General features: G+C 44.1%; 1 protein-coding gene across 11 annotated transcripts in view; it reads right to left on the bottom strand.

Moving 5' to 3' along the window:
• Positions 1 to 10,191, bottom strand: part of chdh (choline dehydrogenase) — a 58,588-nt gene extending 48,397 nt beyond the window's left edge. The window contains exons 1-3 of one of the 11 annotated variants that reach the window (XM_069939699.1): positions 10,100 to 10,191; positions 8,074 to 8,166; positions 2,557 to 2,695 (exon numbers count right to left, since the gene is read on the bottom strand). The gene's annotated coding sequence lies outside the window, so the exon portion shown is untranslated. Of the gene's footprint in view, positions 1 to 2,556; positions 2,696 to 8,073; positions 8,167 to 10,055 lie in introns of all 11 variants that reach the window. The other 10 variants (XM_069939697.1, XM_069939701.1, XM_069939698.1 and 7 more) reach the window with 10 other exon arrangements.
• Positions 10,192 to 12,458: the final 2,267 nt, after the last annotated feature.

Raw genomic sequence — 12,458 nt, 5'->3', positions numbered from 1 at the left:
CCGAACTGTAAAATGGGATCCAATAATCATATAAATTCTGAAAATAATTAACAGAAGGACCTCATAAATTTAGAAAATTAAGGTTCATTACATTAGTATACCATCTAATTATTTCGAGAGTCCAGCATGCCATCACATCAGATAACCATTGAGTATGTGTAGGAGGGACAGCATCCTTCCATCGCATAAGTATAGCTCTTATGGCAATAAGAAGAGTAAGGGCAACATGGGAGTATAGCCCAGACAAATTTAAATCAGCTGATTTCCTTATTCCAAAGAGGGCAAAAAAAAGTATTAGGAGGCAAATTAATATTAAGAACGAAAGACAAGGCACAGAAGATAATTTCCCAATAATTGGAAAGTGAGGAACATTTCCAAAACATATGAAATAATCTACCTTCTTCAGTCTTACATCTATCATATAGTTTCGAGGATTGTCCTCTACAATGGCATATACAGTAACTAAATAAGCATCTGAATCACTAAACCAAGTGCTATTAAATGGGATTAATATAGATGACGATTGTCAAATTGGATATAATGGGCTGAAGGGACTTCTGTGCTCCATAACTTTATAAAGCATTTCTTCACAGAGGCTTTAAAACAAAAGGTTGCATTCATGATCAAGCTCCAAACAAAGGTGCAATCTCTTGTTCTGTTCATCTTGTCTATGATCAGGAAACGCTGTTATATGAAAGGAACACCAGACACTGCAGGTTGACCAAGCAAGAGGATCAGATCAGGGCAATACTGTGTAAATACGACAATAAATGTCGTCCTAACACTAAGCTGAAACCTACCACAGAAACTCAGGGAAGGAGCCGTCCAAAATGGTGTGCCAATAACCAGAAAGCGCGGTAAGCAGACCAGCATTCATACAAGACTCAAAGTGAAAGCATCCAGGCCTGTGCTCCAAAGATGATTTTACTTGCAAATGCACAATCTCTGGAAAATAAACTGGATTACCTGGGGCTGCATCTGAACCAGAGGGAAATGAAGGACTGTGGCACTCCGGTAATTACAAAACTATGGCTCCAGGATTCCACTCCAGATTCGGCTATCCAGCTATCTTTATTTCCTATCAGGCACACAGAAATGCTGTTGCTTCTGAGAAGACCTGAGGATGGGGGGGGGGGGCCTGTGCATTCTAGATCAACAAGGAATGGTGTACAAATGTCTCTGTAGTAAAGGTTCACTGATCACCAGAGAGCTCTTAATGGTGAAGTGCAGGCCCTTCTACTTACCCAGTGAATTCACAACCACTCTAATCACAGCAGTTTCCATTCCTCCTTCTGCAAATAATGTGGAAGCATTGAAAGAGCTTTACAGAGCAATCTGTGAAGCCCAGGCAACTCACTCTGTGTGTATAACTGCTGTCAGATCACGTCAATTTAAAAACAGTCCTGCCAAAGATCCAACATGTCAACTTTGCAACCAGGGAGAGAATATCATACACAAATATACATGTAAAGGAGCATACAAGGCACCCACATGCCACCTCCCCCACCCCCACCCAACAAACCTGCTTATAGATCATCAATTAAACAAGTCAAACCAGTTCACAGGAGGATCAGGATCTTGCCAGAGGAATCCACAGTACCGCGACTGGACTGCTTTGAAACCATTGACTGGAGTATATTCAGGGAGGCCTACAACAACTGCATCAATGTCGATGTGTATATGGGCACTGTGACTAGCTACACAAGCAAGTATATTGAGTATCTCACTCTGATCAAGCACTACACAGCCAGGGCAAATCAAAAACCATGGCTAGATGTGGAGGTTTGTGCATTACTCAGAGCTTGTGATGCTGCTTTCAGGTCAGGAGACAAGATGGCATTAAGATCAGTGAGGGCTGAATTACCCCATTCAATCAGGAAGGCAAAGCATGTGGTCGTTCAGAGAATCCAGAGGTGAATGTGGTAGGGTATTCAAAACTGAGGATAAGTCAACCTTGCAGGTGGCATCAAAGAAAGACTCATCTTTCCCTGGTGAAAAGGCACACTGCATAGCCGTAGCTGAGGTGAGGAAGATCCCATACAAAGCAGCAGATCCAGATAACATCTGTGGTTGAGTTCCTGAAGATCTGAATTGCTGAGGTATCTCACTGCAACAGTTCACTGTCCCTGCAGATTTCAAGGCAGCCACCATCCTCCCAGTGCCCAATAAAGAGGCAGTAATTGGATTAAATGACACTAACGTCTATGATAATGCAGAGTTTTGAGCAGCTGGTGATAGGACATAATCAAATTGCACCTTCCAACATTGTACCTGCCTGGTTTGACTATTGTACAAACTGATCCACAGACCCTCCACTACATCCTGACCTACCCAGAAAATGATGCCCCATATCAATACCAGAGAACCAGAGTTGTGTTCTTAGCCCCCGCTCTATTCACTTTACACCTACAGCTTTGTGGCTCAGAATGATAATAACACCATCAACAAATTTGCCCGTGATACCACGGTAGTGGGCTGTATAAAGGAAGGGAATGAGTCAGCATACAGGACGGAGATTGAAAACTTGGCTGAATGGTGCACCAACAACACACTTACCAAAACCAAGGAGCTGATTGTTGACTTGAGGAAAGGAAAGCCAGAGGTACACAATCCAGTGATCATTGGGGGATCAGAAGTGGGAAGGGCGAGCAAATTTAAGTTCTTGGGAGTCACTATCTTGGACGATCTTTCTTTCCTGGACCCAACACAAAAATGGCATTGTGAAGAAATCATGTCAGCACTTCTACTTCCTCAAGAGTTTGTGGAAGTTTGGTATGACAAGAGAAACCCTGCAAATTTCTACAGAGGTGTGGTAGGAAGTGTGCTAACTGACTCCATCACAGTCTAGTATGGAAACACCAAAACCCCTGAGCGTAACATCCTCCAAAAGATAGTGGACACAGCCCAGGACATCACAGCAAAACCCTCCCCACTATTGAATACATCTACAGGGGAACACTGCCATTGGAGAGCAGCAGCAATCATCAAAGACCCTCACAACCCAGCACATGCTCTTTTCTCGCTGCTGCCATCAGGAAAGAGGTATAGGTGCCACAAGACTCGAACCACCAGACTCCTCAACAACAAACTCAATCAGAGACTCATTTAAGCACTCTTACTTGTGCACTTTATTGATTTTCTTTTTGTTCCCTCTCTTTTGCTCTGCTGTTTGTTTACATGTTTTACACTGTGTACAGTTTATTTTTGGCGCAACCAATTAGTGGTAATTCTGCAGCGTCTGTGGGAAAAAGGAATCTCAGGGTTGTATGTGATGTCATGTATGTACTCTGACAATAAATCTGAATCATCTGCCAAGTGTTGTTCATTAACTTCAGTTCAGTGTTCAACACAATCATACCTCAAAGGCTGGTGGATAACATGTCCTTGCGGGGACTCAACACCCCTCTCTGTAACTAAATTCTGGACTTTTTGACAGGAAGATGAGCAACCTGACAGTGGCACTGTGGTTCATGAAGTCATTCAAGAGTGGGGAGAAAAATTTCAAGACATCTTATCTGACCTACATAGAAATTTGCAATGGGAGGGGAAAGATCCAAAAGAGGTTCTGCTAAGGGAATTTGAGGAGATAGGGCCTAAATTAAAAAGCAGAACCAAAAAGGTGATTATCTCTGCTTTACTACCTGAGCGACGTGTAAATTGGCACAGGGTCCAGAAGATTAGAGTTAAATGCGTGGCTCAAAGATTGGTGTGGGAAAAGTAGGTTCCAATTCATGGGAAATTGGCACAAGAATTGAGGAAGGATTCAAAATTCAAAAGGGACTGGCTCCATCTGACGAGCCAGTAATGGGATCTGGATCCTGGCAAATGGTATAACAAGTACTGTGGACAGGGCTTTAAACTAAATAGAAGTAAGGTGGGTTCAACAGATTGGAGAGGAATAAAAGCAGAAAAAGAGAAAAGTAAAAGTAGAATGTATAAAAGTTGGGTACAAGGGGCAAAAATTACCAGATGAATACAAGGGGACTTTATTTGAATGCCCGTAGCATTCAAAACAAGGTCAGTGAACTTGTGGCAAGAGGATATGATTTAGTGGCCATGGTTGCAGGATTGGGAATTAAATATCCAAGGATATCAGGTCATATAGAAGTACAGGCAGGAAGATAAAGAGGTAGGGTAGCGCTCTTAGTTAATGATGAGATCAAGGCAATAGTGAGAGTTGATGCAAGATCTAAAGACCAAAATGTTGAATCCATCTGGGTGGATATTAGGAATAGTAAAGGGAAGAATATCACTGGTGGGAGTTGTCCATAGGCCACCCAATGATAACATTACAGTACCACAGTCCATAAACTAAGAAATATTGGAAGCATGTAAGGATGGACCAGCACTTATCATGGGGGACTTTAGCATGCACAAAAACTTGGTGAATCAGGGTGGTTGAGGCAATCTTGAGGAAGACTTCATGAATGCATATACGATGGCTTTCTTGAAAGGCATGTCACTGAACCTACAAGGGAACGTGCTATCTTAGATCTGGTCCTGTGCAATGAGACAGGTAAAATTAGTGATCTTGTAGTTAGGGGTCGTCTTGGAAAGAGTGATCACAGTATAACTGAGTTTCTCAAACAAATGGAGAATTCAATAGTTTGGTTTCAAACCAGTGTATTATGCCTGAACAAGGAAAATTAAAAGGGAATAAGGGAGGAGTTGAACAGGGTAGACAGGGAATGAGGGCAAAATGGAGGTACAGATGAGGAACAGTGGAAGACTTTCAGAGATTTTTCATGGTACTCAAAAAATATTCCAGTTAAAAGCAAGGACAGTAAGGGTGGGAGCAGCGAGAATGGATAAGTAAGGAAATTCGAAGCCATCAAACTAAAAGCTCGTGAGAACAAAGTCGCCAAGAGCAGTGGGAAACTAAGATTGGAGAAACTTCAGCAACAATGAACCATGAAGTGAACAAATAGAGAGGGAAGATAGACTGTGAAAAAAGATTCACACAAATGATAACAACAGACAGTAAAGAAAATGTAATAATTATATAAAGCACAAAAGGGTGGCTAACACAAAGATGGGTCTCTTTAGAAAGATGAGAAAGGGGATTTGATATTGGGTAATGAGGCTATAAATGACTATTTTGTGTCGGTCTTCATGGTGGAGGACACAATCAGATGTTATGGATGTGATGGGAGGTGAGGACCTGGATGTAATGGCTATCACTAAAGAAGTCACACTGACTTCACAATCCCATGTAGTTGCCCTCGCCTCTCTTATCGGAAGGGCTGTATTAACAAGATACAAAGATGCTGTTCCTCCCATTCATATTTACTGGTTGTCTGGTTATGATGGCATGCTGGACTTTAGAAAAAAATTAGATGTTTCACTACTGAAATGAATCTTAACTTTGTTTCTTTATGGGGCTTTCTTAATTATTTTCAAAATTTGTAAGATTAAGTAGTTTCTGGTCTTTGATTCCAATATTTACCTTCTTTTATTCTTATTAATATGGACTGTTTGTGTAAAGCTAGTAGTCTCCGAAGGGAATTGATATCTAGATAATTAGTATCGTGGTTTTCTTTTTATCTCTTTTTCAATACCATTTGTATTGCTATGTAAGATTTGTTAATACTGTATTCTATTGTCATTTACCTATGTAATGTTGATTTGAGAAAACCAATAAAAAATATTGAAAAGAGAAGAGGTAGCACTGAGAAAACTTGAGGGTCTAAAGATAGATGTCCCCTTGTCTTGATAGAATACATAGCAAGTACAGAAAGAAATGGCAGAAGTTATTGTGGGTGCATTGGTGATAATTCAGCAAGATTCTCTGGACTCTGGGCAGTTCCTGGTAGATTGAAAGACTGTGAGTGTCACGCCACTATTCAAATTAGAATGTAGGTAAAAGGCAGGGAACTATAGTTGGGAAAAAGCTTGAAGATGTCTTTAAAGAAGAAAATAGCGACGATCCATCAGGCAGATGCAGCTTTGATTCAGCAAGGCAATTCCTGTTTGAAAAATTACTGGAGTTCTTAGAAGATATAACAAGCATGGTAGAGGACAGCAGATGGACGTTGTTTACTTGATTTCCAGAAGACATTTGATAAGGTGCTGCACAAAAGACAAGGATGCATAGCGTTGGGGGGAGGGGGGAGGGGTGATTTATTAGCATGGATAGATGATTAGTTAACCAATAGAAAACAGAGAGTTGGGATTCAGGGGTGTTTTTCTGGTTGGCAATCAGAGGTGAGCGGTGTGTCCCAATGGCCGGTGCTGGGCCTACAACTGTTCACGATATACATTAACAATCTGGAAGGGGGGGGGATAAAGTGCAGTGTACCAGTTTACTGATGACACTATATTGAATGGAATGCTGAGGATACTGGGAGTTTGGAGAGATACATAGGTTAAGTGAGTGGTGAAGGATTTGAGAGACAGAGTACAATGTTGGTAAATGTGAAGTTATCCACTTTGGAAGGAAATATGGAAGATCAGATTATTATTTAAATGGCAAGCAACTGCAGCATACTGCCATGCAGAAGGACTTGGGAGGGCTTGTGCATGAATCACAGAAGATTGGTTTACCATTGCAGGAGGCTATCAAGAAGGAAAATGGAATGTTGGCCTTCATTGCTAGAGGGATTGAATTTAAGAGAAGGGAGGTTATGCTGCAACTGTACAAAGTACTGGTGAGGCTGCATCTGGAGTACTGCATACAGTTCTGGCCTCCTTACTTGAGGAAGGATGTATTAGCTTTGGAGGCAGTCCAGAGGAGGTTCACCAGGATGATTCCAGAGGTTAGCCTATGAGGAGATTCTACTTCCTGGAATTTAGAAGAATGAAAGGGCGTCTTATAGAAATGTATAAATGGCAGCATGGTTAGTGCCAGTGATCGGGACTGGGGTTCAAATCCCTCGTTGTCCATAAAAAGTTTACATTCTTCCTGTATCTGCATGGAGTTTCCTCGGGGCTCTGGTTTCCGCCCACTTTCAAAAACGCACTGGGAGTTGCAGGTCAATTGGGTGCAATTTGGGGGCACGAGCTCGTGGGCTGAAAGAGCCGGTTGCCATGGTGTATTTCTAAATTTAAATTTATGAAAGGCAAAGCTAAGATGGAGGTAGATAAGTTGTTTCCTTTGAGAACCAGGGTACATAGTCTTAGGATTCAGGGTAGTAGATTTAAGACAGAGAAGGAAATGTTTTTCCAACAGGATGATGAATCTGTGGAATTCACTGTCCTTTTAAGTAGTGGAGGCTACCTCAGTAAATATATTTAAGACAAGGTTGGATAGATTTTCACATAGCAGGGGAATTAAGGAATATGGGGAAAAAGCAGGTAGGTGGAGATGAACTGATCCCATCAGATCAATGGGGGAGCAGACTCGACGGGCTGGATAGCATACTCCATCTCCTATCTCTCATGTTTGTCCATGTTGGCAGTAAAACTTGAGCCTCATCACACTAAGGACTGGGGCACCTCAGGCCTGTGTGCTCAGCCTGCTACTGTTCACTCTGCAGACTCAAAATTGTACTGCCAGATTCAGTTCCAATCAAATAATCAAATTGGTGGATGATACCCCAGAAGTTGACCTCATCAGTAACAATGATGAGTTCCATTACCGAGAGGAGGTTGAAAGGCTCATGAAATGGTGTGAGAACAACAACCGGATGTGGACAAGACAATGGAGACATTTGTAGACTTTAGGAGGACAAAGGTCAATCAATCTCCACCACTCATCAACAGTTCCATTGTGTAGAGCACCAAGCTCCTTGGCGTGCATACAGTATAAGGGACAACCTATGCTGCACTCACAACACCTCCTCATTAGCCAGGAAGATGCAGCAATACCTGCACTTCCTAAGGACGATGACAAGGAGGGCAAGGCTATCGTCCCCTATCTTGACAGGAGCACAATTGAGTGTGTTCAACCTGGCTGCATCAATGTGCGACATGGTAGCTGCAGAGCATCACACCAAAAGTCTATACAGAGGATCATTAAAATAGCTAAGAGGATTACTGGGGCCCCCTTTCCTCTATAGATAACATTTACTTGCAGCATTGTCTAAATAGGGATCAAGGAATTGGAGAAGACCCTTTCCATCCACCACACAGTACCTTCAACCCACTAAATCATGAAGGTCCAGTAGCATCAAAATCAGGCTGGTGATTAACTTCTTCCGACAGGCTGTGAGACTGATGAGCAGTATCCTGCAACAGTAAAAATCATCCTAAATATTTATTTTATTTATGTGATCCCCATGTACTATGTATTGTGTGTTTTTGTGCATGCATCATGGTCTGGAGAAACACTGTTTTGTCAGGTTGTACACGTACAGATGATAATAAACTTGAACCTGAAGCACTTACTTAATTTCTTTCCTCTGTTCCCAACAATCTTTTCCACGACATAGCTTGGAATTGAATGTACCCAGGTTGAGTGTGTTGGGACCCTGGTTATTTGGGAGAGATTCGCAACTTTCATGTCAATGCAAGAATGTTAGAACTTTTGTGGATTACACAAAAATTGATGGTGTTATAGATAATAAAGGTTATCTCAAGTTACACCATGATTTTGATCAGACGCAAGATTGTGCAGAAAATCGGCAGATGAATTTAATCCCAACAAGTGTGAAGTTATATATTTTGGGATAATATGGTGGGACATAAACAGCAAATGGTAGGACATTAAGTGTTGATGAACAGAAGATAGCAATACTGGAAGGTAGAATGGTGAAAAAACATTTGTTTGCCTTCACAGAATGTCAAGTCAAATTTATTGTCATCTGATTGCACAAGTACAACCCGACAAAACAATGTTCTCCAGTTCTCAACAATATAATACATAACGCAGACTTGCAGTGAATTGGGATTGACCCTCATTTCCCAATAAACCCAGAAACCTTCCGAAGACTACTGTGAGACCCTACCCATATTTATAAGCTAATAAAAGCTTTTGATCTCCCTCCAGGCACGAGAGCTTTTATTCGCGCAACAGGACTAGTATTCACACATACAATAAATGAAGGTTGTTTTGTAAATATGAAACACTCGGATGGTTAGTGTGAGCATTCCTTTGGTCGTCAGCATTCTCACAGACCATGGGAAGAAGCTGTTCCTCAGCCTGGTGGTGCAGGCTGTGATACTCCTATATCTCTTTCCCAATGGAAGCAGCTGAAAGACACTGTGTGGAGGGTGGAAGGGGTCCTCCGTGACTTTGCACACCCTCTTTAGACAATGATTCTGGTAGATCACAATGATGGTAGGGAATGGAAACTCCAGTGATCCTCTCCGTCATTCTTATGGACTTGCAGGAACTGTACCATACTGTGATGCAGTCTGCCAGGACATTGCATAGATCTCCTGTAGAAGGTTAACATATTAGTGGCCAGTAGCCTTGCCCGCTTCAGTCTTCTCAGGAAGCTCAGTGGCTGTTGCATCTTCCTGGCAAGTGAGGAGATGAGAGTTCACGATAGGTCATGGTTGAGTGGACTCCAAGGAACATTTTGTCTTTTATTGATGAATAGTTTATGGAATGTTGCCAACCTCTGGAAATTCTGTCTTTGCAAATCTGAGAATTAGGGCATTGTTGAACTGGATCATCCAGCAGAGCGAGAAACATCACAGACAACTCTGCCATGGCCCTGTGTGGGCTTGGTCGGCCACCCTCCCTGAGCGCACAACACCCGCCTCCCCCACCTACCCCTCCATCCTCCCCAACCCTCCTCTGACCTCACCACCCCTCCCCCTCTGTCCCCCCAGCCCCCACCTTCCCATCCTCCCCGCCCCTCCAACCCTGAGTCCTCCCCTCCCCCTTTCCCCACCTCTCCTCCATCCTCCCCTCCCCTTTCCCCCACCCCTCCTCCGTCCTCACCTCTCCCCCTCCCCCCCTTCATCTTCTTTCCCCCTCCCCTCCCCACGCCACGCCACACCCAACTCAGCCCCATTTTCCTCACTCCACCGGTCCGGACCCCCCAGCCCAGATCCCCCAGCCCAGATCCCCCAGCCCAGATCCCCCAGCCCGGACCCCCCAGTCTACCGGCCCGGACCCCATGCCGCTGCATCTCGCAGCCCCTACGATGTCGACCCTTTTAAACTACCTCTCACCCGCCGCGGGCCTTGCACTTCACTCATTCACTCTCACTTTTTCCTTCCGCTCTTTGGGCCCTTTCGATGTCCCGGCCTATCGAGGAGCTAACAACGTGTGGAGCCGGAGTACTTGGACTGGAGTGAATCTCATAAATGTGGACTGGATCAACTAGCATGGACTGGATCAGATTAGCCTGGATTACTTGCCTGGATTGGATTTGATGCCTGGACTGGACTGACCTGGACTGGATTAGACGAGCCTGGACTGGCCATGATTCGCCTGGACAGGATCAGACGAGCCTGGTCTGGACTAGCCCACAGCTACAATCAAACTTTGGTTATTCACACTCAACAACCAGCACCTAATCATCCAGCCCACTGCTTTGCCCATCATCTCCATCCCAGCCTGATTCCTCTCTCATGCCACACCAAAAATTTCACCTTTACATGATGTTTTTGTATTTTATTTCCTCTTGGGGAAACTTGAGGAAGGTTACATTAAGGATAATGATAAATTAAATGCCATGAAAGTTTCAGACAGCCAGCGAACGGCCTATTTAAACACTGGGAGTTATGAACAGCAGGACCACGGGCCATTTAAAGAAGATTCGACCACGTGAGTGCAGAGAGGAGCTACAGGTTTAGCTAAGACACTGGGCCCTGAGGCTTCTGCTCCCTACCACCATACTCCTGGCCAATGTACCATCTTTGGAGAACAAATTCAATGAACTCCAATCCATATTACATCAGAGGGACATCAGGGAGTCCTGTGTGATGTGCTTTATTGAAACATGGTTAAATGAGGACATTCCAGACATGTGGGCTACAACCTCCACCGTGCTAACCAGACAGTGACGTCAGGAAAACCAGGCGAGGAGGCGTTGTGTCATCATCAATTCATTGTGGTGCCCAAACATGACGATTATGTCCCAGGCCTGCTCCTCTGACCTGGAACATCTGGCAATCAAATGTTGTCCAATGTACCTGCCGAGGGAGTTCACTGTCATCATCCTGGTCGCAGTGTACATTTCACCCCAAGCCTACATCAGGCTGGCACTGGAGCGACTGAGCACTGTGTTTAACATTCATGAGACTGTACATCCTGATGCATTCCCGATCATTGTAGGGGACTTCAATCAGGTCTCTGAAGATGTCTCTTTTGAATTACCACCAACATGTCACATGTGAGACTAGAGGAGCCAACACACTCGACCACTGCTACACCTCCAGAAAGAATGCCTACCGAGCTATACCACAACTGCACTTCAGCAAGTTTGGTCATCTGGCTGTACTTCTATTTCCAGCATACAAGCAGAGACTGAGGACCACAGGACCAGTAGTGAAGATGGCAAAAGTATGAGGAGCATTTGCAGGATTGCTTTGAATCGGTGGATTGGGCCATATTCAACGACTTATCCTTAGAGTTGAATGAAGATGCAACATGTGTCACCAACTTCATCAAGAACTGCGTGGAAAATTGTGTGCCCATGCGTACATGCTGGGTATTCCCCAACCAGAAGCCTTGGATGAATCAGAGGCATCGCAATCTGCTGAGGGTGAGATCAAGGGCATTTAAGGCTGGGGATCCAGATCTCTATAAGAAGTCCAGGTATGACCTGCAGAAGGCCACCTCCGAATAAAAGTGGCAATTCCGGAGGAAGCTACAGAGAGACAGATACACACCAGCTATGGCAGGGAGTGCAGGCATTTGCAGCCTACAAAGCGAGGGTGAACAGCATAGATGGTTGTGATGCTTCATTACCTGATGAGTGGAACACCTTCTCTGCCCGCTTTGAGAAGGAGAACTCAACAGTGCCCACTAGAATCCCTGTAAAAGCTGAGGACCCGGTGATATCTGTCTCTGAGAGTGATGTCAGAACATCATTCAAGAGGGTAGACCTTCGCAAGGCATCAGGCCTTGACGGCGTACCTGGCAGGGTACTGAAACTCTGTGCCAACAAACTTGCCAGATTGTTCATGGACATTTTCATCCTTTCATTGCTGTAGTCAGAGATTCCAACCTGCCTCAAAATAGCATCAAACATCCCGATGCCCAAAATAAGCAGAATGAGCTGCCTCAACAACTATCGCCCAGTAGCACTAACATCTACTGTGATTAAATGCCTTGAGAGGCTGGACATGGCCAGAATTAACATGTACCTAAGCAAAGGTCTGGATCCACTGCAATTTGCCTACCATCACAATTGCTCCACAGCAGAAGCAATATCGCTGGCTCTCCACTCAGCTCTGGATCACCTCGAAAACAGCAACTCATACATAGGGCTGTTCTTCATAGACTACAGCTCAGTCTTCAACATCATTATTCCCTCAGTGCTGGCCAAGAAGGTCCAAACTTTAGGCCTCTGAACCCCCACCCCCCCCCGCCCCCCTGGAAACTTGACCCTTGACTTCCA

This window comes from Narcine bancroftii, chromosome 5 (assembly GCF_036971445.1).
Source record: "Narcine bancroftii isolate sNarBan1 chromosome 5, sNarBan1.hap1, whole genome shotgun sequence".
Classification (NCBI taxonomy): Eukaryota; Metazoa; Chordata; class Chondrichthyes; order Torpediniformes; family Narcinidae; genus Narcine; species Narcine bancroftii.
The sequence above is the reverse complement of the archived record's forward strand: the minus strand, read 5'-3'. Positions and strand labels throughout refer to the sequence as shown.